We start from the raw sequence: 20,424 nt of genomic DNA, 5'->3' as shown, positions 1-20,424 counted from the left end.
ATCCAAACTGCGGGGTCTGTTGTGCTGTCGTAGGATTCAATGTTCACGGGTTTGAACCCTTCGGGGATTTGATGATCCATTACTTCATCTATGAAGCATAGTGGGTATGTGGCGCCTCTATATTGGGCTATATCACGACGTAGCTCAAGCGAGCTTTGTCTACTATGTTCGGCCCGGCCGGAATTGTTGTATCCGGCGCGACGGTCATCGTCGCGTATTGTGGGGCGCCCACGCGATCTGTAGATTGATCTTGATTGTCTTGCCTTATCCTCCAATATGTCTCGCAAGTCCGGCGCATTCCCTCGTGGCTTTGTACTTTTCGAGCGATGCCGGGGTACGGCTTTGGTGGAGGGCCTGGAGGCCTCTCTGTAGCGGCCACGAGGTGGTCGGTCTGCCGTATTGTGCGCTGGTGATGTGGGTTTGTATGCTTCCTCCTCTAATCGGGGCAGCAACTTGCGTTTGGAGTAGCTTTTGGAGGGGCGTTCGAGTTCGTACTCTTCGGCCGCAAGGACTTCGGTCCATTTGTCGGCTAGCAAATCTTGGTCAGCTCTAAGCTGTTGCTGCTTTTTCTTGAGGCTACTTGCCATGTCCATAAGCCTGCGTTTAAAACGCTCTTGTTCGACGGGATCCTCAGGCACGACGAATTCGTCGTCATCGAGGCTTGCCTCGTCTCCGGAGGGAGGCATGTAATTATCGTCTTCTTCCTCCTTGTCTGCCGCTCTCTCATGAGGGCTGGCTTCTCCATCCTCCTGTGCTGAACCTTGCTGGAGGGGGTTGTCTTCGGCGCTATCCGGGGTGTTGTTGTCTCTGGTGCCGGAATCTCCATTCTTACTGTGGCGGGATTTAGAGCGGCGCCGCTCACGCCGGCACTTATGTTGTTTCTTGGAGGGGTCTTCCTCCGTTGTTCCATCGCCGTTCCCATCCTTTGGGATGTCCACCATGTATATGTCGTATGACGAGGTGGCTTTCCAATACCCCATAGGCGCTGGTTCTTGGTCGTCTCCGGCATCGTCGTCCATACCCTCGATGTCTTTGGAGTCGAAGTCTAGCATGTCGGTTATGTCGTCGACAGTGGCTACAAAGTGGGTGGTGGGTGGGCTTTGAATTTCTTCGTCGTCCGCGTCCCAACCGTCCTGACCGTGGTCCGGCCAGGGCTCTCATGATAATGAGAGATACTTTAGTGAGTTAAGGATGTCGCCAAAAGGCGAGTACTGAAAGATGTCTGTAGCGGTGAACTCCATGATCGATGCCCGATCGGATTCGATTGGTAGAAGCGCGGGAGGTTTGGAGTCCGGTGAGGAGTCCGGCACCTTGGAGTCACGAGCTTCACAAGGGACAGGGTCGGTATTCGGCTCCATCGCCGTAGAGGTAGCAGCCCCCGAGGCGGTGTCTAGGCACCCATCCTCGATCAGCGCAATCGGCTCCGAGTTAAGGGTCGGAGCGGACTCTTGTGCGGCCTCCAGGGCACTGTCCGGCGACAGAGCTAGGTCATGCCCATCGTGACAGTGCGGCGCGCTCGGCTGTGGCTCGAATCCGTCGAAGATCAAGTCTCCGCGGATGTCGGTTGTGAAGTTCAAACTTCCAAATCTGACCTGATGGCCAGGGGCGTAGCTTTCGATCTGCTCCAGATGGCCGAGCGAATTGGCCCATAGTGCAAAGCCTCCGAATACAAAGATCTGTCCGGGGAGAAAAGTCTCACCCTAGACCGTGTTGTTGTTGATGATCGAAGGAGCCATCGGGCCTATGAGCGACGACATAGAGGAACTCTCAATGAAAGCACCAATTGTTTCTTTCATAGCTCAGTTGGTTAGAGCACCCGTTTGGTAAGCGGGAGGTCTTGAGTTCAACTCTCAATGAAAGCACCAATGTCGGTGTCAAAACCGGCGGATCTCGGGTAGGGGGTCCCGAACTGTGTGTCTAGGCGAATGGTAATAGGAGACAAGGGACACGATGTTTTACCCAGGTTCGGGCCCTCTCAATGGAGGTAAAACCCTACGTCCTGCTTGATTAATATTGATGATATGGGTAGTACAAGAGTAGATCTACCACGAGATCAAAGAGGCTAAACCCTAGAAGCTAGCCTATGGTATGATTATTGTTCGTCCTATGGACTAAACCCTAGAAGATTGTTGTCCAGGACTCCCTCAATCACATACAGATGTATCCAGATACATTTTAGAGTGTAGATTCACTCATTTTGCTCCATATGTAGTCCATGGTGGAATCTATACAAAGACTTGTATTTAGGAATAGAGAGAGTACATATTAAAGAAGAACGGAAGAGGAACATGGTAAAGAAGAGCAAGCAGATTTTGGATAATAAAATGTTGGTTGCACAGTGCCCACACATGATGAACCAGAGCGCATTAAGAATGCAACTCCCAGCTGTCTCTCGACCATTTCAGACGGTTGGATGAAGATCCTACGTCTCCTAACCCATCTTCTTCCTCGTCTCTGATTCTTCCCATACAGAACACCGCACGGGCCGCCGGCCGGACCACCGGCACCCACCGCCCGTGTTCCTCCGCCACCCCCATGCCCACCCCCGCCCCAACCCCCACCCGCATCGAGTTTTCTTCGTTCGGCGAGGCCCCACAACCACCCGAGCCCCTTCGTTCGCACCGGCGAACTCTGGCGAGCTCTGAAAAATTTAGTCTACTGTGATTTAACTACTGTGGAACATAAAAGGGGAAAACCATAAGCATTGGGAGTATATTGTTGGGCATGCCATGGCGGATCTGAAGGTGCAAACTGGACAAAGGCAACTTTGCAACCAAGACAAGAAATCAGAGTAAAGCAGTGGCGATCTATTTTCTTGCTGCGATAAATAAGTTGAGCAGATACGAAAGAGTACCGCCTCTGGTGCGGCGCCATGTATGCATCTGCTGAGAATTTGACGGTGTTGCGGTAGCGATGGCTATCGGCGGCGTGGAACCAGATCTAGGAGGATAGACGGTGGCGGCAGGGCACGGTGGACGAGACGGTCGTAGGAGCGGCGCCGACAAGGTGGACGACGGCGGGGATGAAGCGAGAGGACGGGATGCAAGGATCCCGGTCCGAAGCCGTGGATGAGAGAGGTCAATCTCTTGTAATGGATGCCGGCGTTGGCGTATTAGCTCCGGCATGGTGGAGGACGACGACAGTGGATGGGGTGGCGGACGGCGGTGGACGGAGGAGGGTGGGGTGGAGAGGGTGTTTTGGCGCCCACGGAGTACGAATGGGGAAAAGGGAGGTAGAGAGGAAGGGGGGAAACATGTATTTAGGGCGCGCTTGTCTCAAATGCGAGGAAATTTACAAACTTAGCCCCCGTTTCAAATTTCTACTACATCACAACAACATTAGTCGGTTCGGGATAGGACGGTAATCTCGCATACACTAAATATTTGCCGACGAGAGTTTGTTTTTGGCGCCCACCGTGTATATGAATATGAATCGGGGAGGGAGTCGATTTCGGCCGAGGACACACTGTGTTTTGGCGCCCACCGTGTATGAATCCGGGTGAGAGGCGGTTACGTCACATTTGGGTGAAATTACAAACCTACCCCTATCGAAACCTATAGAAATCCAGCAGATAGGCTTTGCGTGGCAGGGATAGGCAAAAGTAATTTCCATCTCGCAGATTTTGGTTTCAGACGGTTACTGTGACTTTCCCCGCTTCATTCAAATTTTGCATAGTGCAGGTTTACGCTCATGCCAACTCAATTCGAATCCCGTTTGTATTCTTTTTTTTTGCGGGCGGGATCCATTTTCAATTGGAATTACATTCTATATACATCATTTTTTATATATACTTTCAAAAGCACAACACCATTTATACATAAATATGGTTTACAAATGGCATGATCTCAGATTCATAAGGTTGTATCCATCAATTTGGATTTTCAAATATTTGAAACCACTTTATGTTGAAATCCAAAGTATGCATTCCTCGCTAACTGTCTCCAATTAATGTGTGTTTCATGCGGGTTTTTTTACTTCTCAAACATGTATAATGTGTTTCACACACGCAACATATAGTGTAATCCCGTTTAGACATTAATTGCATATAAACCATGCATTGTTTGTAATTAAAGAATCTATGGATCACCAATATTGATAAACTATATAACATTACACATGTGCCCAAATTCAAATGAATATGAATGTCTGATACACCAATTTGCGTTATGATATTATCGATGTCGTGATCTCTAGTTTAAATATTTGAATCCCTTTTAATCCAGATATTCGTCTCATATAGCTATCACTTCTGCTTATATAGGACTATCTCTCTGGACCTATACGCATTCATAGTCTCTTAGGTATCTCTTGTGCTACCTGTATGTCGACAATGACCTTTTATCTTCGTAACACACTGACGGTACTCTCTCCCTCGACCTTCATCACTCTATCTCTCTCTAAGTATATCTCACTCCCTGCTATGTGTATCTAACTATGATTCTCCATGTGGAATCTCTTTCTCTCACACAAACACAAAATTTGTCTCCCGGGGTCTCATTTCTCTCTACTATTCCCATGTGTGCCACTCGCACACCCCTCATACAGAGATGTCTTTCGGTACTTAGATATGAGAACCTACGACTCTTCCTATTAAATATCTCTTTCTACACACAAACACAAACTCTGTCTCCCAGGGTCTCATATTTCTCCATTGTTCTCTTGTATGTCGCTCACACGCACTCTCTCTCCCTAGATATATCTTGCGTTCCCTCATATGTCTCTCTAGCTATCACTCTCGTTGCAAAATATCTTTCTCTCTCGCAGACACAAAACTCCGTCTCTCAGGATCTCATTTCTCTCTAATATCTGTTTGTATGTGACTCACATGAACCCTCTCTCTATCTCTCTCACACCCACAAACATAACTCAGCCTTCTGATCCACTCGACTCCTATCTCTAATGCACGTTAGCTAGCATCTTTATCTTTCTATTTATCTGTTTCTCCATCAACCTTTTTTCTTGCCCTCACTCTTGATTCCTATCACGCACACTACATATGTTTCTCTCTACATGCAGTCAAGTGCCCTCTCACACACATATATAACTTCACCCTCTGAACCACCCGGCGGTCATCTCCAACACCCAAATTAGCGGATGTCCCTCTAGCTAGCATCTCCATCTATGTATCTATCTGTAGTTTCTCCGTCAACATTTCTTTCTCACAGGAGTCTTGCTTCCTATCACCCACACTATATATGTCTCTCCATACATATGCATTTATAGGTTGATCTCTTTTGCACAATCGTTGTGCCTCACTCCCTCTGCTCGCCATAGATGCATGCTCCAGCCCGCACCACTATCTCTTAAAGAAAAAAACACATGCTCAATTGTCAGGCCTTCTTCCCTGCATTCTCACATGCATGCATATTGTCATACCGATTCATCTCTCCCATGTCGTTGATCTTATGACTTATGTCTTATTTCTTTTATCTCGATCATGCGCGCGCACACACACACACATCCCAGGTATACATGTATACCTCTCACACATGCACGTTCAAGGTCTCTATGTCTCCATATGTAGTTAATTACCCTCAATCCTAATGCCACATCGAATCGTTCTCCTCTTTTGTGCACATAACTTCCGCCTGGATGGGTAAAACACACACTCACACTTAACAATCTCCTTCTAGCTACCCCCTGCCTCTCACTCTTCCCCTATATCCCCGAAACCAATAAGACCATCCCTTTGTTTAATTCTCGCCTACATGCACCATCGATATATAGTAGTCTTCCTCGGTGTCTCTCAAAGAAACACGTTCTCTAGATATCAACTCCTCTCACGCGCACACACCTTCTCTTCCCTCTCTACGGGCATTTTCTCTCTCGCACCCCATCGTTGGTGGCCTCTGCCATACACATCACCTCTCTATGATGAAGCCATGCACACTTACACACACGCACGCACGCACCCCCCCCCACACACACACTAAGACTCCATCTCTCTATCTCTCTCTCTCTCTCACACACACACACACACCACACACACACACTAAGACTCCATCTCACACACACATGCTCTAGGCGGAGCATTTGTTCCTACCACCCTTCATCCAACCTTACCCGTATGATAAACAATCACCTTTATTTACTTGCATAACTTAATTCCACATTACTTTAGTAGTCAGCAAACTTGTCATCTGTACCCTTATAAAAAACGAGTTGGCGATGATGGTGTTCCTGCCATCTTGTAATACACACCGCATGATCTATATCTGACGGATAGAAAGCAAACTATGATAATTTTACCAAAGATACCCGCACCTCTCTCCACATCATTATCTCCCACAACCTCATTGTTTAGCAACTAAAAAAGGAATATGTCTCTGGAACAATCTAGCATGCATGGTGGCCGCTGCCACCTGTCGGCGCCATCCATCCCCATGCCTCCGCCCATTCTGACCACCAGTCACCACCACGCTCCACTCCTCCTCGCCTTATCTCTCATCTTTCATTTTTTGATGACATTCTCGAGATACAAGTTTTCCGATAAAATTCTCGAGATATCATTAGTTTTTACACATGGGATTACTCATGCATGGGTCAATCACAACAGATGTTTTGTAAAAAAATGCATATTGATGTTCCGTGCAATGCACGAGAATCTTGCTTGTAATTATATAACGCAAATCACGAGCAGGAAGTGACATTTTTTTGACACAACCACATTAGCATGGCCACATAAATCACTAACTAAAGTAAATACCATTATACTTATATCCCGATGCAAAAGGTTGAGTACATGTCCGAAGAGTAGAGTCGCACACACGCACTCTGTCTCTCAGAATCTCTCTCACACACACACCAGTTACGTGACGCCCACTTAAGCAGACACGTATGTTACAATTTGTGCACCCGCGGTTACACGTGATGCTGCTCATTTATTTAAGCCGGAAGGCGAACCCAAACAGTAGCTGCATTCATTCCCCTCCCACCGCCTCTTCTTTGGTCGCCGTCGCCCAGTAGCCATGGCCCGGCCGAAGATAACAACATACGCCATACTCCCGCCGGAGCGGCGCTTTAATATGGAAATTCTAGTGGTCATGCATGCATCTTTTTGTCTAGCACTCCTATATAAGGGTTGACCAGTCGCTTCCTGCGGACGTGCGCGGGCGGTGGAAGAGGAAGGAGAAGGGAAGCGGGCTGTGGAGTAACGTTTTTTACCACAATTTCTTAGGAAACTGAGTGCAATAGTTGAGTAGTTTTGCAAACTACTAGTACTACACCTGAAACGGTTCAAAACCTATACTCCCTTGCCAGCGCGCGCTTCCCACATGAAACGGTCAGCGTCACCCTCGAGCGTCAGTGCCGCATTAGTGCCCGGCCAGAGCGGAGGCGACCTCTCACTGGCGCCGGCTTTGAAGTGGCGCGATGGCCGAGAGAGCGCCGCTTCCCGGTGGACGCGACTGCTCCGCGTCGAGACTGGCCATAGGCCCTATTTGGATCCATGGGTTAGAGTTAGTTTGAGCTAGTTGGGACTCAAATAGCCCTAAAGTATCCAAGCATGAGGGTTTAAATTGGAGCAAGTTGCACCGAACCCACCAAAAAAAACTATCCCACCCAAGAGGTGCTAACTGGACATAGTTCTCATTGGGACCACTGAAAAATCACTTTTCTCCCTCCATCAAGTGCATTTATTGTCAATCTAACCCTGTCACTCAAACACCTCTTTGCCTAAAGTTAGTTCAGGCTTAGTCATGAGTTAGTCTAACCTCTAACTAAGTCAGAGTATCAAACAGGAGCAGTATAGGACATGCAAGTTGCTCAAAGCATACATGCAAATTCGTACGTGAAAGGATTTTTTTTCTTTTTGAAAACGGAACATGAAAGGAATTTTTTTCAGAATGCTCTTGGCATGTCGCTAACATGTGATGAGTTAACCGACCTCAATAGACGACAATAACGCCAGCCCGCCGCACTTTGATAGAGACGAGGAGGGAGAAGCGATACAGGCTGCTGGATTACTGGAGATAGGTGTCGCACGGAAGCCAAGATATATGGTGATAGCGTGGGTTAGCCATGTACTAGTATGATGTAACTACACTGTGCTGCCGTGTTTCGTACTCTTCCAGTCCACTATGGAGATGATTGGTTAATTTTATATCGCTGAATAATATTAAATATTATGAGTGCAGACGCTCCACCACGAGGTTCCTTGCTCCTTCTCGGTCGTCCGGAATCTATGTTCTTCCACTCTATTTTTTTACATGAGCTTTGTTCATCCTTTTGCCAACACGCGAGACATCTAGCATCAAGGTGCACGTGTTATGCAAGGATCGTTCCATCTATATGAAGAACACGTGGGACTGGAACTACGAGACGGACATGTACCCAGGAGTGGACGTACGAACCTGAGTAATGTAGTGCGGTAAGTGAAGTAGAAAGGCACAAATGGTATGAACATGCGTGGCATATAGGGTGTGTTTGGTTGAGTTCTCATCTCAGCATAGTTGTTCCCTCTTCATGCATGCTCAACTCAACACCCCTCTTCATGCATGCTCAACTCAACACCCCTCTTCATGCATGCTCTCTTCATGCATGCTTCTAGTGTATTTGTGCTAAACTAGTGTGGACTCATGCACCCTCCATACACTCTACCAAACACCCAAAAGTGGGTCGAGAAGGGAAATCTTGGGCGGCATTTGTCTCATACTACGTACTACCACTAAATGTTGTACGTGCAATGCACGGTGATGTTATGGAGTACGTGCCTAAGTACTCTACTACTACTATATTAGTTGGAGGCACATATTAGCTTTTATATTTGTTTACTTGTATGCCCCGAGACCTTCCAACTAGACATGTCTTTCTCTCCAGGTCGCACTTTCTATTGTTCATACCACTAAGTACTACTACGTGTGGTCTCCGACGCAGAAGTGGAAGAAGTGGAGACGCTCTACCATGTTGTTTGCTTTTTTACGCTAGGCTCTACCACGCTGTTCATGTCCCACTCCTTTCGCTGACGTGTGGGACATCCAGCATGTGCCGTGTTTGGCACCCTTCGTCGTAAGAGTTGAAATGCTAGCATTCATCAGAAATAAAAAATAATTATATATCAGCAGTGATACTATTTTTTTACAAACCAATCAGCAGTGATACTATACCACGTGGTTTCATTGCTCCTCGATATCGGAAAGAATACTTCCGTTTGCTAACATGTGGGACGTCGACCATCCTGGTCCACTTGCCATGCATGCAGAACTCCATGGGAGAGTCACGCAGGTCGTCGCGCCGCACTAACAATGAATAATGAGCCGTCAAATCACAGGCCCACTTCCCACTTTGAAGTTGCTCGGATGAAGGAACCATCATGACTTCGTTGAATTCTGCTTCTTGAAGAAAACTACTGTACCAGCAGTACTGCTAGCTATAGTAGTTACTCCAACAAAGGCCTCCTTTCGTTCATAGGATAGGAACTTTATAGGAATATGAAAATCATAGGAAGTGAGATGACATGCATCTCAATTCCTATAGAGAAAGAGATGCCATTTGATGCACATGATAGGAATTTTTCCATTTAGTCTAGGCTAATGTGTCCCCCTCAAAAAAAGTCTAGGCTAATGTACTGGTAATTTGCTCTAAAAACTACAGTAGTAACTAGTAGTACTGGTACATGCTCGTACTCAGACACAGACACACACACTAACTACTAGTACTACTACTTCTCACATGCTGGCCAGACGCCGTCGTTCTCCTTCCCGGCTTTGTCGGCGACACCCCACCGTGCTTGGATCTCCGCCGACCTCTCCGCAGCAGCGCGTGCGTCCTTTTCTTTCTTGCGGCAGCGGGCCTCTCTTTTCTTGAGTGCTTTCTGACTTTTCGCTCCCTCTGTGCGTCTTTGGCCGCCTCTTGCTCTACCGCCCATTCGGCCTTGGCATCTTCCAATTCCTCCCACATAGTTGTGAGGTCGCGAGCGGCGATGAACTCGGCACGGCGGGATGCCATCGCTTCCCTACCATTTTGTGTGCGGTCATGGGCGGCGAGGAACTCGGCGCAGCGGGATGTCATCGCTGCCTTACCGGTTAGTGTGCGGTGCGGTGGCATGAACGACGCTTGGTGAGAGCTCTGGAGTGGAGTGGCCGGACAACCGTATAGTGCATTGGTTTGTCAAGAGCTCAAGGACAGAAGACGAAGCAAATTTGGATTCCCCCTCAATCCTGGTCATTTATTACCAAGTAAAATGCATTGGCGGTCATCGAACTTGTCTTATACTAGCTCACTTTGATCATTGTATACGAGATATGGTGATTATACGGTCACTGGCTCAGCGTATAGCTCCGTATTTGTCTAGTTGACCAGTCAAACAGTCCGGATGCGCCTCATCATCTCTTGTTCTTTATCTATCTACGCGGGCCTACCTATCAATGGAGAAAGAAATATTGTAAAAACCAAAATTATGCTTATGTGGGGAATCAAACCACGGACTCGTCGCTGCAACGCACCCTCGTCAGCCAAATGAAAATGAAATACTTCGCATCAGACACTCACGCTCACGCTGTCAAAGCATGCTAATGCATGCACGTCGCCCTCCTACTCATGGCGCAACGCAAACAGCGAGCCCATCACCTGCGTGCCCCGGCAGTGCCTGACATTACTGTTTACACGTTTGATGGAGGCTATGCGAAAGCCGAGCATGTATTCACCTGGCTCAACACCAACGGTCATACTCGGATCGCCTTGCTCATGTATATCGTCCATCACAACGACAATCTATAAAACAGCCTAGCTAGAGAGGGTACTATAATAGTATGGTACAGAGTATGTACTATCATGAGCGACCGATCTTAGTGCCACTTCACACCGAAACCCCTTCCGTCGCTAGAGCGTCCTTCCCGCCTGAAACGGTCACTGAAGGTGCCGCATTCACCGGACTTAACTGCAGGTGCAATTAGTGTGTCACTGACATGCGGGCCAGATGCCCGTTGGGCCCACATGTCAGTAACCCAATGTATATGCAATTAAGTCATTGAAGCAGCGTTCGCATTCACGCCCGACGAACCTACTCCGGCACCAGTTGTCCATCTGTCTGCCGCGGCTCATTGCCATTCGCCCGCTATATTAACTTGAGCCCCGGTGCCCAGCCATAGCCAAAGACCCACACTTATTCTCCTCCGGTCCCTTCCTTCTGTCGGCACCACTCCAACCATGGCCTCCTGGCGCTCCGAAGCTCTCTTGGACGTACTATCGCAGGAGCAGACGAGGGACATCGGCGGCTCCGCTCCGGGCGCGCTCCAAAGCTCTCTTTGACGTACTATCGCAGGAGCAAACGAAGGAGATCGCCGGCACCCCCCCGGCCTCCCTCCGCCACCACGACCACGAAGCCGACGCGTGTGCGCGGGCGCAGCCGGCAGCGAGGAAGAGTGGTACATGGTAGGTCGCCACCACTTTGGTCCCGGGAAGGCCACCGCTACTCCACTCAGTCGACACCAAGCTTGGTGGGGTAAACATCGGTGGCCGATTAGCCGCTTGACGGCGACGTGGAGGAGGAAATCTTCAGAACCTTGTGCTCCGGAGGAGGAGGTTATCGAGGCGGATGAGGAGGAGGCAAAGGAAATGGCCGGCTTTCTCGGGTTCATGGCCGGACATGGTGGTCGGGCGCCGGCGATCGTTTAGATTAGGTTTACAGTAGGTTTTAGTACGGTTTGTGCAAAATATGTAATGAATTTCGTCCAGTTTGTAGGAAAAGTTTTCAAAATGTAATGAATTTCATCTAGTTAATTTGAAATTTGCTATATTTGCACGAATTTCGTCCGGTTAGTTCATATAGATGCCGGTGTAAATTTGTGGGCCAGCGCTGGAGATGCCCTAACTATCATGCTATAATCGCTAACGGTCCTCCATTTTTATCTTGCTTACATAAAAATAGAGCAAGTGGACGGCATTGTAGCACGTCAGATCACTCGAACTAGCCCGCCTAATGAGCGGGAAAGCACCGCCCTCATCATTTTATCGATCGATCGCGCGAAAATGTTACACTTTGCAAGTTCTAAAGCAAAAGGCGGCACACTTACGACTCGTACGCGTCACACCCCCGATAGTCCGGCTTGCACGCCGCTCACCACAGGGGACACACGTTGTCTTGCAATTTCACTGACATGTGGGACTATAATTTAATAAACCGGCGATAGCCGAAATCTAATCGCTCGGCGGTGTCGGCTGAGAAGAGAGAAACGGGGGAGGGAGAAGAGAGATCGCCCGCCCGCCGCGCATGGACTCCAAGAAATATATGGTGATAATGTGAGGTGGGCCATGCTGGAGTCCAGACCGCTTCCGGAGCCCTCTCTGACCGCCCTGGCACCTCAAGACGCCAGCTGCCCGTTGCATGCATAGCAAGTAGTCCCCGCTTATGTGGAGGAGAGAGAGGCATTTACAAAGTCAAGGAGTAACAGTGGAGACAATAGCTTTCATAAAAATTAAACAATGAATACTCGTTGCTCGTCCTCTATAAAGGAAAGAATACTTTCATTCGCCGACATGTGGGACATCGACCATCCTGGTCCACCTGCCATGCACAAAATTATCCTGGTCTACCCCGGTCGTATCGCAGGCCCAACCTTTCCCATTGTAAGTTCTTCGGACGAAGGAACCATCATGACTTCGTTGAATTGCGCTTCTTCAAGAAAAATTGATGTACTCGCAATACTGCTACCACACGCGAAGACTGGACGGCACTGTACCACGCCATATCACTGAAACCCACTAGGCCAAACTAGCCCGCCTAGGTCATCTATTTTGGAACGGAGGGAGTATGTCTCTGCACTGCTATGATTTTGTGTTGCACGTTCTCTGTACTTTTGCTACGATTTTCCTACCCTATGAACCAAATGAGGCCTGAATGTATCCGTGTCGACTATTGTCTGATCGATCGCTAAGCCTACAATTTTACTCCCTCCGTTCCAAAATACTTGAATTTCATTTGTCCAAAAATGGATGTACCTATATATACTGAAACATGTCTAGATACATCTATATTTTGACAAATAGAAGGCATGTATTGTGGAACGGAGGGAGTAGGAGCTAGGGCTATTGGTCGATCGATGAGGGATAAGTATAAGCGTAGCACGAGCTCATCAACCCCAACGTTTCTCTTCGGTGAGTGTTTTGCAAGTACTATAGCTCGCACTGTAGCTAGCCTACTAACACCAAGAATCATCAAACAAGCCCTGCTGATATGATAAACAATTCAAACTTACATCTAAGCATGCCACATATTACATCAAAAGCTGGTGAGGATACATCTGTTTCCATAACTCATAGAGGGTTTGCATGATTCATCGCATGATTCACTATCAAACAAAAGTAGCAAGATACACCCACAGAAGACAGTGCACTAGCCCTAAGATGGTTTGATAACACGCATCGTTCTGGTAACTAAACACAGGGCAATGCAAATTACCCTAAAGTATTAGCGCGACCAACTATTTCTGGTCACCGATCTCTCGGGCAATGACCACAGCACGAACAGCGGCATGGGAATCAATTTTTGGAGCGATGTCCACAGGACTGACCACGACATCGGAATCGATCTCTGGGGCGATGTCCACAGGATGGACAGCGGCATCGGAATCGATCTCCGGGGCGATGCCAACAGGACGGGCCACGACATCGGAATCATCTAGGACGTCCACCGGCACCTGCACAACCCTAGCATATTAGCAAGCACATTGCGAATAATCAAAATCCACAACTATGGTAATAAGCCATTATTTTTTACCTTGTGCAGCTCACCGGGGGATCTCATCCCTCCGAGGGCCATCTCCTCGTCCTCGATGGGGGCCATCACCTTGCCAGGGGAATACTACTTCTCAACGGCGACTATCTCCTCAAACTCGGTCTTGAGCCTCACATAGGTGGCAATCAGAGTTCCTGGGGTAGGCACGGTGGGGCCCTTGCTGTTCTTCCAACTTTCTTTGAGGAGTTCGTACGCCAACATCCTCAACTCTTTGCCCAGTGCTTGTTTCTTGGAGTTCTTCGTCTCCATGGGTTGGCCCGCCAACATGGTCAACTCGTTGGTCGGTGCTCACTTCTTGGAGATCGCTGTCTCCAGTGGGTTGTCCGCCAACAACTCTTTGCCTAGTGCTCCAGGATCCATCAATGAACTGACAAAGAAAAATCAATCGAAAGGAAACCACAATCGCAATGAAAATGGGAAAAGAATAGGATGTGAGAATCGGTCGGTGCTTCGCAAAAAGAAGATTCTTGGAATGAAAATATAGCAGCATAACTGATTCGCCCACCTTTCCTTCGTCGGTACAGAAGAAAAATGACAGAAGTGAGTAGCCTGGAGTGAGGTTTTCTTCAAGAAAGGGAAGAAAGGGCTTGAACGAGCGTTCCAGTGAAATGATGGTTGCTTCGTCCAGTCCATCTTGGAGGCCACCTTACCACTGCTGGTAAAGGTGTGGGTTTTGTGATATGACGGGTCATGACGGCCACACCGGGGTGACAGGTGAGTCTCGACTGTAGCACCTCACTGTGATTTGGTGGATGGCACGTGGGCCCGGATGCTTTGAAATGTCCCGCATGTAGATAGAGCGGCTAGTCATATAGGAGTGCTCAATATTGTGCACCGCGACCAAGGCGGAGAGAAAAATGAGAGAACTACGTAATTAATGCATGAGTTTAATTAGGGTAGTTTTCTAAAGTAGTACGAGATACTACCTCCGTCAAGATGAATAAGTCATTCACGTAGTTCTAGGTCATCGATTTGAGGAATTAAATATGCATTATATGTCATGAAAAGTATATCACTAGATTTCTACGCGGATGTAGTTTCTAAATATATATTTTTTGTCACATATAATACATATTTAGATAGTTAAATCGTCAACCTAGAACTATGTGAATGACTTATTCACCTAGACGGAGGTAGTACATTCCTCCAATCACAAAATGCCTTGGTTCACGAGATTTGAGACTTCGGCCCTATAAACCGGAAGGGAGGGAGTACTGCACGGCTGCACGAGGTGTAGTCTAGTCACTTGTTGAAATCTCTAGAAAGGCAAATACTCCTTTCTGATTTACAGGGCTATACTACTCCCTCCGTCTAGGTGTGTAAGTCATCTTACGAAAACCAAATAGTCCCAAAACACTTAGGCGCGGTGCATTAACTTCTACCTTGTTTCTTGTTTCTTGACATATCAACCAATAAGAGATGAGAGGTGTGCATGCTTTTAATGACTTGCAATGGCTAGTTCATTGCAAGCAATGCTATTAATTAGCAAATAAACATTGGTGACCCCAGGAGGAAACGGTGCTAAGCGCGTGGACCTATGCAGAATGAGTATCAACCAATGGATGATGGAGTTTAATTGTTAAACAATAGCAATTTTGTCTCATGCAAGAGCCTGGCTACTATATGCATGCTCCAAGGCACCGCACCACGCGAGCGTTCGCAACTGCCATGTTCGGGTTGCGCTGGGCTCTTCGCCTCTTCGAGAAGACGAACAATGATGTTACTCCTACTTCTACAGTATCGAATCCACTGCTGCATGTCCGTCCACCTCGTGCGGGAGGGATAGCGTGTAGCAAAAGCTTCTACTTACTGCTCCTGCCTTTGCGTCTATGACTGGTGGGCCCAACAGGTGGTTGGCCCTCCTGTCATGCAGCCAAAGGCAGGTGCAGTTAAGGCACCGGAGCTCAGTCCGCGAGGGAGAGGGCGTTGTAGTAATAAAATTACTCAGTCTTGTACGAGTTGACGCGACACATCAAAGCACTGCACTCGATATAAGGCTGGTCATAGTGGGGAGTAACTTAGACTAGTAACATGCATATGTTACTAGTCTATGTTACTTATCTCTATAGTGCATAGTATCGTAGATTAGTATCATAGGTGGTCTCATTTATTGACATGCATGACACATAGTAGCATCACATTTATTTTGTTACGGTATCTACCTATGTTACTATAACCATCTCTCTCTTCTTTAATTGCCTGCCACATAAGCATGTTTGCGAGACCCAAGTGCATGATACTACTTATGTTACCCCCACTATGGCCAGCCTAAGTCTTTTTACACATTTCAAATGGACTACTTCGTATGTAGACATATTCTGCTTCGTATGTAGTCACTTGTTGCAATCTCTAAAAAGGCATATATTTGGAAACAGAGGGAGTACAACGCATCGATGCATGTCGTGACTTTCCTTTTGATACTTGCATGTGTTGATTTGATGCACCTTGCCAAATTTTGACTATAAATTTAACTAACCAAATTTTCATGCATGTCACAAAAAATTACGGGGCTGTTTGGATTGTGACTATGTTTGTCTTATGTTGCCACATTATTTTTCCCACACTTGCCACACTTGCCTAACCTGAATTGCTCAAATTGTTAGACACACTTTGGCTTGCCTAAGGGAATCTTGCCACAATTTTTGTGTCTATGACACATTATTTTTGTGTCTATGACATGTGGAGTAAAAAATATAAATAATAATGCATGTTGGGGCAACCCATGTTTCCGATAACTTTAGCCGTGGGCTTGTTCACAATTTTGACGAGGGGGTGGTTGTTCATTTAATGGAGGGACTTGTAGTACCAGACTTGAACGATACAAAGTGCGACCTGGCACACCGTAACACCACTCGGAACAAGTGGTAGCTATCTCAAAAAACATTCAACAACTAAAAAAAACCGCGACCTAGCATGTAGTAGTACACAATTTTAAATGATTGTTTTGATGGAGTGAAAAAGGAAAACTACCCCACTACGTATATATAGGCCGGAGCCTCCGCGATTGCTTGCTAGGGTTGCTCTATTCACACACTCTCATCCCCTCCAGATCTAAACACGATAGGGGTAGTAGCACTGTCTTTCTCCCTTCAAAAAATACTGGCTTTCTATCCTCACCGCTGGTTACAGATCCGGACGTATCCCCCTCCGCCGGTGAAGGGGAGGAGGGGCAGCGTTTAGGCCGTCGTCGACAGCGAGGGAGGAAACCCACTGCCGGCCGCACCGTTATCTCTGGCCGAGCGCCGGCACGGGAGGTCCTCCGATACCTTCCTCGTTGCCTGTGGGTGGATCTGGCCTCCCGCCGCCCACCTATCCACATCCCGACGACCTTCAGGTATATCTTCGTTCGAAACCGCCTTAACTCTACCTCCCCAGCTCGCTACGTCGCTGCATGTGCATCATTTTCTACCTCTCAGCCCCTCTCGATCGGATGGTCCAATGTCACCTAGTATTTTTTTTCTTCTATTGTTAGAGGTAAAGCTACTTCATGGAGTCGAATCTTGTACTCCCTCCGTCCGAAAATACTTGTCATTGAAATGGATGTATCTATATGTATTTTAGTTCTAGACACATCCATATTGATGAAAAGTAATTCCGGACGGAGGGAGTACTTGGTTCAAACAAGAAATAAAGTGGGGGTGGGGGAATTTAGTATGTACATCGGACTTTGTACAAACAGGAAGGAAAGGGGGTGAAAGTAGTATAGACTGGTCATCCAACCGATATCTTGGTCGAAAAGGGAAATATAGGGGTAACGCTGTACATAGTGGTATGACGAGGACTAGATTTGCTATCCACACATAGGAGTAGGTGGCTGGAGTGAACAAAAATGGGACCAACCCAGATATGTTTCTTGGATGTTTGTTTCTCGGGGGAACAAAGTATGAATCAGCACTTTATGCCCCTGTTTACGTACATGGTGCTGGACTGCTGGTGCATCCACTGTCCCATGCCCTTATACCAAATATTTAGTTGTTCTTAATCTAATGTCCCTGGTAAAAATGAAGCCATGCCACTGTTATAAGCCACGACAAGTTTAGCCAAATGTTTTTGCCTGTAATTGTTTGAGACTCTGACTGTTTCCTCTGTACCTTTTTGTGCAAACAGGGATATTCAATTCACCTGGTTGCTGTTGTGACCTTTTGGTGCACTGCACAAAACTCTTCTTAAAAGAAGTGACTTTTGTGTTGTTTAACTGGAATGTCAGAATGGAACAGTTGGTTCATTTCGGTGGAACTGCACAAAGGGAGATCTGTGTTCCAATCCTCATCATCCATATTGGCGCCATAACCTTCCTTTAGGTAAGAATGATATTTAATGCATGTGTTCATCTCTATTTTCCGACTGCCATGAGAAAATAATGCTATTTTTTTACTAGTACACTTGTACTCCCTCACTGACAAAACCAATTCTGAACTAGAAGGCCAATCATGTACTTGGTTTCACCAACTGGTGAGGATAAAGAGAAACAGAGCATGAACAGGAAGAAGAATAAGAAGGAGGAGGAGGAAATGAAGATCACACGATGGTACCGTCCTATGTTATCCTAACATCTTGCTAGTGGTGTTGTATTGCTGTGTTGCTACTAGTCTTAATTTACTTGGAAGACTAGCAAGATGCTCGTTCGTTGCACGTAACATCGAGATGCACTTAACAACAAGATCACCAAATCTGTTTTTTTGTAAGAGTATAAGAGTAATAGATAATAGAGTAGAGATAGATAGAGAAATGCAGCATAGTAGTACTTGGCTTAGCGACACATCATACTAATTAACCGGATTCTCGATGCATGTGTGACCCAGCTCTACACGATCAACAGTGCCAAGTTGATCTTGCTGAAGCCGAGGCCTCAGTCAAGGCCATTCAAGGGCTCCGACAATGTCTCCCTTACATGTGAGACGATCCTCCAGGGAGCCCTTCCACTTCTGTCGTCTCTCCTGCAAGGTCACTTAATTAATCAGGAGTACTTAAGTAGCACTATTTTATTGCTGCCTAATTTTCCCGTCAGAGTTAAACAAATCTTTAGTAGCACCCTATGATGAATCATGTATGTGTATATATGTATCTGGAGGTGAAACATGTGGTGGAGTAGGGAGGGAATCTTGGTAGTGTCATGACATCAAAATGCTATTGTCTTTCTATCCTTTCTCACCAAGCAAAGTTCAGATTGTCTGTGCTGCCTCTTATGTACTCGAAAGTTTACTCGTACAAGAACTAATTTTAGCAAGAAGTACCTCTGACTGAACACCATTTACCATTCTGTACCCTAGGTAATTAAAGTTCGTCCATGGATCATATTGGCTGTGATCTCAATCATTTGGATGCATAAACATACTGAACATGTGTATATCTAAATCTTTTTGTGAATTATGCATGAATATTGTCGTGTGATCTATCAATAATTTGGATGCATAGATATGCCGAGCTTGTGTATATACGAATCTTTTGAGTTGTGGATAGTGAGTGTTGGTTATGAATATGAACGTGTCCTGTCAACCTGAGTTTAATACGAATGTTTACATTTTCTATTGTATTTGTGTGTGAACTTGTTAGTCTGCCTACTGTGGGGTATGTGACGTGTGGGTGTCAACGGCACACCTTCTGCCGAAGGAGAATTGCACCTGCTTTGTTAGGGTAGCAACAGTGCATCAGCTCTTTTTAATCTTTTTATTACTCTGTCTTCCCCTGTCCCCTGCTCAACCCTTGCCGTAATGTTTTCGGCCTCAAAACAAACATAGTACTACATTGTTTTGGGGGCTTGTTGAAAAATCGAGTGCTGGTTTCTGTAGGTTGGCCCGGCCAGCAAATGGGCTGCTGGTCCACCACGACAGACTTGGAGGCTAAAAATACAAGTTGTACGGTGCAGAGGCAAGTAAAAAGATGCTATCGAGAGCCATCCACTGAAGAAAAAAAATTCGCTCCTGATGTGCTTCTTCAGTCGTGCCGCCGGCCCCCTCTTTAATCCAGTTCGCTCAGGGATCTGGTATCATTTTTTTCCAGAGGGCGAACAAGTACCAACTAGGCCTAGGTTTTGTATTTTAACATGCGTAGCCCACGACATACGAAGATAGTGGTTTCAACTTATTTTTGAGGTCCATACCGGCCTATGGGCTTTTTCTTAAAGATCGGCAGCCCAATGTATTTTTTAACAAAACGCAGGTCTCTGTTATATTTATCTATATATAAGAATAATAATGTTGTGTCCAATTTATGTTTTCCCTTCTAACCACATTATATATATTTATATTATTACTATTATCGTATATTTTATAGAGACTTTTATATACATTATAAAAACATCCCACGTGTTATTAACTTATAAAAGTAAATGTTTAACGGAAGTTGGCAAGGAAAATCCTGGTTGTTTTTGACTCACAGGCAAGGAAAATACTAGTGATTGCGTACAAAAGCTTGCAAAGATTTTAAGGACCAATTTAATAATAACGCGCTCATTTTTATTTTGAGCAATAACTTGTTAATTTATTAAATATATATAAAAAAATGTGCCTCTCTGGTTTATTCTTTGATATTAATTGCTCCTTCTAACATAAAATTATATATATAACGAGCCCAGCATTTTGTTTTTTGAGAATCACACCGCACTTTATTGCCTAAGTTCAATGCTTACAGGGATACATAAATGAGCAGGTGGTGCATCAAGCCACACATGTCTACCTATATCAAGAGGCGTA

At 46.3% G+C, this 20,424-nt stretch overlaps 1 non-coding gene across 1 annotated transcript; it reads left to right on the top strand.

Annotated features, from left to right (window-relative positions):
- Positions 1–1,788: 1,788 nt before the first annotated feature.
- TRNAT-GGU lies at positions 1,789–1,862 on the top strand. The gene has a single exon. It is a non-coding gene; the product is annotated as a tRNA-Thr (tRNA).
- The last annotated feature ends 18,562 nt before the right edge of the window (positions 1,863–20,424 follow it).

The sequence above is a fragment of the Triticum dicoccoides genome, chromosome 2B (genome assembly GCF_002162155.2).
Source record: "Triticum dicoccoides isolate Atlit2015 ecotype Zavitan chromosome 2B, WEW_v2.0, whole genome shotgun sequence".
NCBI classification, from domain to species: Eukaryota; Viridiplantae; Streptophyta; class Magnoliopsida; order Poales; family Poaceae; genus Triticum; species Triticum dicoccoides.
Note: the sequence above shows the minus strand (reverse complement) of the source record. Positions and strands in the feature narration are given on the sequence as shown.